We start from the raw sequence: 10,135 nt of genomic DNA, 5'->3' as shown, positions 1-10,135 counted from the left end.
CATGTGATTAGTTTGACTCCGAATATGATGTCCATAGTGCAACTATCTGAGTAGAGCTCTGTCACTTATATATGAATTTTAGTATGCTTGAGTGCAAACTCGTGTACATCAATTGGAATTTCGCATCAGGGTACTTCCTCTTGTAGTCAATAAGTATGCCAACCAAGGAGATTCTTTAGTGCCTTCCAAGGTTCGTTGTAGATAGCTAGGGTCATGAGTATTAAGGTTTTGTGGGTATATCTCTAGTAAGCCCTCCCGAGACTATAACTCGGCCACTAGGGACACCTAGGGGTTTAAAGGATTATTGCATACGCTAAATGCAATCGACGATGCCTGCGACAGTGAGTTAGGATTTTATTTCCTCTTCAATAGGGAAAGGAAAATCTGGCACTTCCTGATCACTCTGCTGACGTTGAGCCGGCATTTGCGCATTTCGAGTTTGGTTGTCTTTCTTTGGTGCTTTCGTAGACGTTGGAGGAGCATTTTTATATTGATGTGTTTCATCTTTTCTCTTGCTCCCTTCAGCAACATTCATGGAAGCCTCAACATTGTACTACTTGTTGATTAAACGCCTGGTGGTGTTGTTTCTCGGCTCCTCGACTTTGACGGTTTTTGTTCTCTCTAGCAAGGCCGGAGCAGTAGCTGCAGATCGCTTGGCCGCTTCATGAAGCTCTTAAAAAGTCTGAAACCAGAGATTTTCCAGCAAGGCTCGGTATACTGGGATCATCCCGTTGATCCACATGTCCACAAGTTGTTGTTCAGTAACATTAGGATCATGACAATCCAAAGCTTGAACTCTGAACCTCTTCACATAGTCGTTCGGATTTTCAGTATTTTTCTGAGCCATCCTTTCTAAGTCGGAAAGAGTAATCTTTTCGGAAACAAAGAAGTACTTCCTGCAGAAAGCGTTAATCATTTCTCTCCAATTGGCTATGCTTCCTGGTGCAATATTGTTGTACCAAGTATATGCTCGGCCTGTCAGAGATTTTGAGAACTCCTTCAAACGAACAACATAGTTGTGTTCATTCTCTCCTAATGCTTCCAAGAAACGAGAAACATGTTCTCGGGCATTCCCCGTTCCATTATAGAGTGTGAATGTAGGAGAAGTGTAGCCTTTTAGGAGAGGGATTCTTTGTGTAGCAACAAGGTATGGAGGTTGATGATGGTGCACAAGCGTATGACCATTCCCTCGATTCTCCATAAAACGTTCCAGGTCTTCAAGAGTGATAAAACCAGCAGGCTCTGCAGTTTTGCGGACTTCGTCATTGTCGTGGACTGGAATAACTTCGGGATCGGTGGTTGGAGATGTTTCCTTGTCTTTTCCCTTCTCATGGGCTTTCTCCATTTTGTCAGTAAGGGTTTTGAGGTAATTGCATAATTCCTTCTGAGTAGCAGCCATATCAGTTTGATTCTTGGCGAGAACTTCCTGGACTTTCATGAGATCGTCTATGGTGGGCGGATTTTCTCTAATTTCCTCAGGATGCCGGCCGAAGAGAGGATGATTTTCAATATTGGTTTGAGGAGAAGTAGTATCACCACCATTGTTGGAAGCAGGAACGGTTTCTGGAATACCATCATTGTTATAGTTGCTAGTGCTAGCGTCATTTGCATGTGTAACTAACCCAGACCTAAGACCATCCATTTTTGTGAAAGTGTGAGTTTGCAACCGAGAGATTAATCTCCCATTGTGGTCGCCAATCAGTAGATGGGGAAAAAACGATTTGTTGGTTTTTCAGGAAATTGAAGAGGCGGGCGTGTTGTCGAGACTCCTCAACCGAGCAAACTGTTCAACCTCACACAGATGCACTGCAAAGGGAGTGCTTAGATTCGGGAGGTCAGTCTGTAGGACACCGGTCTAAACCAAGTCAATGGTCGATCCAGAGTCAATTCGGTCGCAGAGAGGGAGATGGGTTGACCGTAGGAGGGAAGTTGAGAATTATGTGGGATCAATGATGATCAGGGATTGCAGATGTGTTGAAGGTTTCTGCAAGTTTTCTGTGAACTGATAAGTTCGAATAAGTTCTGGGAGATTGACGAATTCTTGAGAGTAATTGCTCGAGAAATTCTGTGTAGACGAACGTTGTCCTCCCAATCATGGATTTAGAGACTTATTTATATTGTCAGAATAGTAAAACCTTGATCCCTGTAAGTGTGACGGTTTCTTGAGTGAAAGAGTAGGAAGTGGGAAATCATGGTGAAACCAGTTCCAGGTCGTGCGGAGACTTGGTTAACCGTCCACCCACTACTTTGCTAACTCCTTCAACCGTTTTCATGACTTACTCAAATTTCTCATCGTGGATGAATCCACGTGCCGTAGGTCGCCATACCAAAACCCTAATTGATATCCCCCCATGTGACGTGATTGATGTCTCACGAATCGTGGAGTCTGCATGATAGACGTGTATTTTATTAGTCAGACTGATTAGACAATGGGTCTAAGTTTTGTTGAATTGAGCATGAGTAATCGAATGCTCGATGATTCATGGATTGAACATGTTAGACGTTCTTAGATATTGCTCGTCTGAGTAAATATTGTAAATTCGAGCAACTGGGCATCTGAATATCGATAGTTAGATTAGATTAATATTCGAGTAACTGAGCAAGTATTGTTCAATTCGACGAATTACTGATAAATTACTGAATATTGATAGTCGGATCAATATTCGAGTAACTGAGCAAGTATTGCTCAATTCGACGAATTATTTATTGGTGACATGACTCAATAAAATATTAATTAGAATATTGGTAGACTAACGAATATTATATAATTAATCTAGATGTTGATTGATGGATCAACATAAATTTATTAGTGTTTGAACTTGCTCAGAATGATGATTTGTGGAGCGTTTGTTCGAAACCCTAATTTTTGATCAATTGTTCGTCAATTGATAAATTGCTAAAAATAGGTCATGAGTAAGAGAGGGACCGACCACACGGGATGATGGAGTCCATGTGGCGCCCATGTGCTCGAGTGAGCGTGCACCAGGTCCTTAGTTGGCCAGTTGGTGAAAGAATGATGATTAAATGCCGGTTTCATCATTTATTGAAATAGTGCTCGATTGAGCATTAGGTGATAAAACCTTTTTTTTTTGCTAAGAAACAAACTTTTCATTGACAAAGAAGGAAGTTACAAGCATTCACAATCAGTTCTCTCTCAAGGTAGTTCAAAAAAAGAGGACATAAAGACCAGGTAGCTTTAACACATAACTTCCTAGCCCGGCGTGCAAGCCGGTCAGCAAATTTATTTATAGCACGCTTAATATATACAAGCTTAAAAACAGAACTACTAGAGATAATGCAGCAACAGTCTTGAAGAATATCACTGCATCTCCACCCGGCCGAGTGAATGACTTCATTCACAAAATCTACCGCTTGCAGACAGTCATTAACAAAAAGAACTTTAGATAAATTCAGCTCCACTGCCCAGGATACAACCCAAAACAGTGCCATTGCTTCAGCACCAACTGCATCAAGAGCAAGTCCAAAGTTCGAATTACAAGAGATTATTCTTCCTGCAACATCACATAAAATCATACCAGCTCCCATATTAAATTTTTTATAAAAACCATAAATGAAAAGTATATGATCAACTTCAGAGATAGGAGTTTTAGTTTCCACATGAACAACAGTCGGAAGAGGAGGATAAATATAAGTATTTAACATTCTTTTAAAGTTGAGGATAACACTGTCAAGGTTTATCACAGCCTTTTGAAATACTATTTTACAACGCAGTTTCCATATACACCACATAATAATTGCACCAACACTAGGCCATCCAACAGGGTAAGGTGACTGACCCAGCCTTATATCAAACCATTTCAGAAAATAATCATCAGGCCACAGAAAATCAAAAGATATCAGATGTTGAAGAGATAAAGCAAACCAGATATGAGACACCACAGGACAATGAAAAAAGAGATGAAGGACTGTTTTAGAGTCATCATTGCAGAGAGGACATGATGGATCCATAGTGTTGCTGTAAACATTCATAGTGGCATTAACTGGCAACATACTAGCAAAAACCTTCCAGATAAAAAACTTAATTTTTGGCAGACAGTTCAGTGACCAGACCTTGGTCCAAAAATAAGACTCTTCAGCAGTAGAAAACTCATTTGAATACACTTTATAAGCAGACTTAATTGTAAAAATACAATCTTTAGTGTGTGCCCACATAACTTTGTCCTCAAGAGAAGAATTTAGACAAATTGAACGAATCTTGATAACATCTTCAGGACAAAATAATAAATTCAGAGTATCGAGCTTCCATGTATTAAGATAAGTATCTATAAGCTCACTAACAAAGGTGTACTTATTATAATTTGCATTAATAGATAAAGGAGGGGCAGAAGAACATGGTAGCCAAATAGAAGTCCAAATTTTAGTAGAGTTACCGTTGTTAATTTTAAAGACAACATTGGATTTTATAAAGCTTAGACTATTTACAATGCCTTTCCAAATCCAAGAAGAGGTGTCAGCAGCCTTATCTATTTCTAATAAGTTTTGGTTAGGAAAATATTTATCTTTTAGGAATTTTGAAATCAAATGACCAGGAAATTGAATAATTCTCCAAGCTATTTTTGATATGAGTAGCCTATTCAGAGCATAAGAATTCCTTATACCCAGACCACCACATTTTTTAGATTTACCAATGTATGACCAAGATCTAAAATAAACAGCCTTACGTGGGTTTTTCTTAGCCCACCAAAAAGTCCCCTGCATGGAATCAAACTTAGAAGTAAGATTCTTTGGAAGGGGAAAACCAGACATATGATACACTGCAAGGCTCGACAAAACATGACGAGTGACAACAGTTCTACCAGCACCATTAAGATTTGTCTTCTTCATATTACCAAGTCTAGCATAGAACTTATCAATCAGAAACGTAAAAGATTTCGACTTGTCTCTATTAACAAACAGGGGGGTTCATAAGTATTTTTCTGTGATTGACAGAAACTTTATACCTAAGGTCCTAGAAATAAATTTAATGTGTTTGTGATGCATGTTTGCACTAGTAAAGAATCCAGACTTTTCAAGATTGATAGTCTGACCCGAAGCTTTTGCAAACTTAGTTAAAATATGCAACAGATTTTTTGCATACAGTAAAGAAGCTTTAGAGAAAAACATACAATCGTCTGCAAAGAAAAGATGCGTGATGGAAGGGCTATTGGCTCTAAGTTTGAAACCTTGAATGAGTTTATCCGATTCTGCTTTTAATAACATCTGAGACAGGACTTCCATACAAAGGATGAAGATATAGGGAGAAAGACAGTCACCTTGTCTGATCCCTCTATAAGGTGAAAAACTTGTCCCGGAGAACCATTAACAAGAATCGAGTAAGAGACAGTACTGATGCATTGAAACATCAGCTGACACCAATCATTAGAGAAACCAAGTTTTTGAAAAACCGCAATGATAAATGGCCATTCTAATATATCGAAGGCCTTCGACAAATCAAGTTTAATATACATATAACCATTTTTAGTTCTTTTTTTCATTCTTTTAAACGAATGCAAAATTTCATGACTTATTATGATGTTATCTTGAACTTGCCTATTAGAAACAAACGCCGACTGAAAGGGAGAAATGAGGAAATCCAGCAGTGGTTTGAGCCTATTGGTTAATATCTTTGAAGTAATTTTGTAAACAGAATTTGCTAAACTAATAGGCCTAAAGTCATTAGGCGAGGAAGGATTAGAAACTTTAGGAATTAAGGAAATGAAAGTGTAGTTCAACTGTTTAAGCAAGTACTTAGTTTTGAAAAAGTTTTGAATATGCTCAATTACCTGGGCAAAAACTATATCCCAATTATCACGGAAAAATCCTGCGGGGAAACCATCCGGGCCTGGAGACTTCCATGGCTCCATAGATTTGATGGTGTATAAGATTTCCTCCGGAGAAGGAATAGCCACAAGGGATAGGTTGACTTCCTCAGAAATGATTGGCTGAACATCTTTTAGAACATCTTGGATGTCAGCAGAACAAGGATGCGAAGAAAGATAAACCTTTTTAAAATGAGTTTCAAAAAGAGCAACAATTTGATCTCTAGATTCCAACCAGTTACCTTTCTCATCTTTAACTTTATGGATGGTATTATACATATTTCTGAGACTAGCAGAATTATGAAAGAATTGAGTGTTCTTGTCATAATGGACAAAATAATTAATCCTAGATTTTCGCTTATAAAAAGAGTTTTCGATCTCATACCAGAAGTCAAGCTGCTTTGAATAATTTAAGATAAAATTACCAATAGCTGGAGTGAATGGTAGAGATTGGAGCTTTTCTATTTCAGCATTGAGTTTATAAATAGTATTTTTAATTTGACCGAACGAATTAACATTCCATCTGCTAAGATCATATTTAACATTTCGGAGCTTCCCAGCTACGACAAAACTAGGAGAATCCTTAACTCTCTTAGACCAAGAAGAGGACAAGACATCTTTAAAATCAGGACTCAGTTGCCAACACTTGAAGAATTTATAAGGAATGTAATGCTTTTTTTCAAAGTGAAAACAATTTGCAAGGATAGGACTGTGGTCTGAATAAACTCTACCCAAGTTAGTGACCCTAGTCTGAGGAAGAAAGGACACCCATTTATCATTCATAAACCCTCTATCAAGCTTTTCAAAGATCAACTCAGCAGGATTTTTGAACCTTCTATTGCACCAGGTGAAAGGATTACCAAAAGAGAAGATATCATTAAAGTTAAGATCTATCATCTTTGCTCTAATGAAATCAGGCACTAGAGAGTTATCTGCTATACCACCTTATTTTTCAGAAGCATGCATAACAAAGTTGAAATCTCCTAACATCATCCATGGCCTATTAACATCATCACTAATACCTTCTAAATCATTCCATTGCGCTTTCATTCCAACAACATTCAGAGCACCATAAACAAAGGAAATCAGGCAGTTTTTAATTCTTGGAGTAATATCACAAACTATATGGATCATATTATGTGAAGAATGAATAACCTCAATATTATACTTCTCAAAAAAACCCATAGCTAGACCACCTGACTTTCTAGAGGGGGAACAAAAAACCACGAACCGAAAGGAAGGTGATGACAATATTTTTTCACAGTGTCATTATCTACCATAGTTTCAATGAGACAAATAACATCAAAATTAAATTTCCTAAACAAACTAGAAAGATGCAGCCATTTTTTATCCGAACAACAACCATTCATATTCCAAACTAAAAATTTCATGATTAACTAGGAAAGGAAACAACAAAAAACAAAGGAGCAAACAGGAGTGGGAGAAAAGTGCTAGGATTGCAGCAAACAAATAAGTAAAGCGAAATATAATATAAAATGAAAGAAGACTTACAAGGTTATGAGCTGAGGAGGAATCAACATCAATAGCAAGAGGGTCCATCATCATGAGATTGATATCTTTGTTAAAATCATCTTCAACAACAACTGGTTCCGGTGGAAGCATAGATAACGGCATGGGCTCAAAAATAACATCCTCCTTAAGATCACTGATCTGGTCATTAGGGTTTCCAAAGTCGCATTCTAGATTTGCACTCATAAAAATTTCAGATCGGTAGTTCATTTCATAACCAGAGTTAATAGCGAGACCAGTAGAAGCAAATACAGCTTGGGATAATGAGGTGCAATAAGTAGACCAGAAAACATTTGCCTTTGGAGAGCCATAACTAGACGTAACTCCTAAACTTCCCACATTGAATGCAGTGTCTGAGGGAGGATTAAACAGAGGCAGAGAGCTAATAGCAGGCCAAAGAGCTACAGTCTTCAAAGAGGAAGAAAATGAAAATGAGGTAGTGCTAAAAGATTATGATTCAAAAGTAGTTCTTGGTATTTTTCCTTTCCTATCATGGACCAGTCCATCCGATCCAAAAGTGAGGGCATCAAAGGGAGAAATATTTAAGCTATTGTTACCAGCACTAGGAGTCATATGAACAAAAGGTCAAACCTTATTGAGTGGATCTTTGATAGTTAATGAAGAGACTGCAGGAAATACAGAAGACATAACAGGAGCAGATGAAGAAGAAACTCTGTTACCAAGAGCCCCGACTGGTTTCAAACCAACCGACAAAGCAGTAGGTCTGGAGGAGTTAAAAGATGCCACTCCTGCAGGACGAGCATTTGAAGAACCTGATGCACTCGAGCTATCTCCCTTCTTCGAAGGTATTCTAGTGACAACAACATGGGTAGCTCGAGGAGATGGAGCAGGAAGTGCACGAACATATATGTTGGATTGAATTTCCTTACACAAAATATCATCATGATAAAGAACAAAACATTCCTTGCACATAAGATAAGGAAGCCTAGGATAGAAAGCAGTCATGATATGGGTACACTTAGAAGTATTAATGACCACCTTTCTGGTAAGAGGAGTGTTAAGAGGTACCATATTCTTTGCATTGTAGTAGTTCCCAGCAGCTGATTCAACAGAAACAAAGGTGACAATTTCGTCCAGAACTTCCCCCTCCTTTCCACCATTGACCAAATCTGAAGGAATGGAAATCTGCACAGGCATTAGTGTTTTGTCCCAGACAAGATCAAACACCGACTCTAGGCCACCAAGAGGCTGGACAACAAACAGTTGACCAAACATGAGGGTTGGTCTGACATCAAATGCAATATCCCTATCCCTTATTTTCTTGAAAATAACCACAAAAAGGTTTTGAATACCCATCCCCTGAATATATGGCCTAGAAAGTTTGAAATCAGAAGAAGGAACTGTCCAAATTCTGTTAAGATTGTGCTTAACTGAGGTTTTGTGGTAGTAGTTGGTTTTGTTACAAATGAGAGAAGCAAATCTAAAAGCAAATTCTTGTACATTGTTGCGAATATAATTTCGGTAAATAAGAATTCGTTGCTCGGACTTGAATAGATTTTAAAACGAAAATATATGTACAAATTTGTCACAAGATGTTTGAGAGGTATTGGGACTAAGGACTTGGCCAATTCTTCATGCATGTGGTATATTTTATTTATTCTTAAGAATTACTGCTCAAAACATAAATATATGGACTCTTATATTGCCAAAATAAATTCTCAGAATATTAGTTATAAATCGTAAGCATGGGACATCAAACATTTAAGCAAGCATGCCGCATCAAATAAAATGATAACTAATTAATTAAAATCATTTTTCAATTTTTAATCAGTGCAAAAGTCATAAAAAGAATAAATTAAATTTACCACAATGACGAAAATAGACTCCCTCCGTCGTCCCAATGTTGGGTTTAGCTCCTCATATTAATCATAATCTCAAAATGTTTTATTATTGCTCCAAAGTTGATTACAATTGAGTAAACAATGCAACAGAGAAATCGCAACATAAGTTTCTGTTCGAAGACGATGTTGCTCCGTTACAAAGATAGAATTGGTGACGGAAACTTAAATGTTGTGGTGTACTTCTCTGTTGCAAAATAGGATGAAGAAACTGTTGCTATGACAATATTGGTTGCAAAACAGGATGAAGAAACTGTTGCGATGAAGATAAAGGTTGTAGAGCAGTTGAAGAAACTGTTGCAAATGGATGAAGAAACCGTGGCCGATTCCTTGTTCTTCACGGGCAGCAGCAGCAGCAGCAACAGAGTTCTGAAAACTCTGATTTCTGCTCCTCTGGCCCTCCTTTCGACTCCCAACTCTCGACACCCATTCTAGTCGACCCATATAGCCTATTTATACTCCTAAGACTCATTTAATCTCGCCATAACTCCTCAAAAATCTTCACAGTGAAGAAAATTATTTTTGAGAATAATTTCTTATTTCTTTCTCTGTGTACGTTAATTTCCTTGAAAATCTTCAGAAACTGATTGATACGCAACCTAGGAAAGTATCTGGTCTTAACTCCACAACCATGCAGCATCTTTTACGTGATTTTCTTTCCAAAAATGAAACCGATATTCTTCTCTCCTGTTTTGATCGGGAATTGATTTTCTGGCCAAAGTTGATCGATCCCAACCACCATAATATCTTCTTATACTCATATCACATATACCCATTAAGTTTCAGCTCTTTAATCTCCCAACAGATCCATCAAAATCTCGAACGAAATTCTGCCAGGGAAGAAGAAAAATTTCCCGCCAAAAAAAAGAATTTGAATTTTGTTGAAGACCTTCCCCTATCCAGTTCAGGGGTGCAAATAGCAAGTGG

Source organism: Papaver somniferum, chromosome 1 (genome assembly GCF_003573695.1).
Source record: "Papaver somniferum cultivar HN1 chromosome 1, ASM357369v1, whole genome shotgun sequence".
NCBI classification, from domain to species: Eukaryota; Viridiplantae; Streptophyta; class Magnoliopsida; order Ranunculales; family Papaveraceae; genus Papaver; species Papaver somniferum.
The sequence above is the reverse complement of the archived record's forward strand: the minus strand, read 5'-3'. Positions refer to the sequence as shown.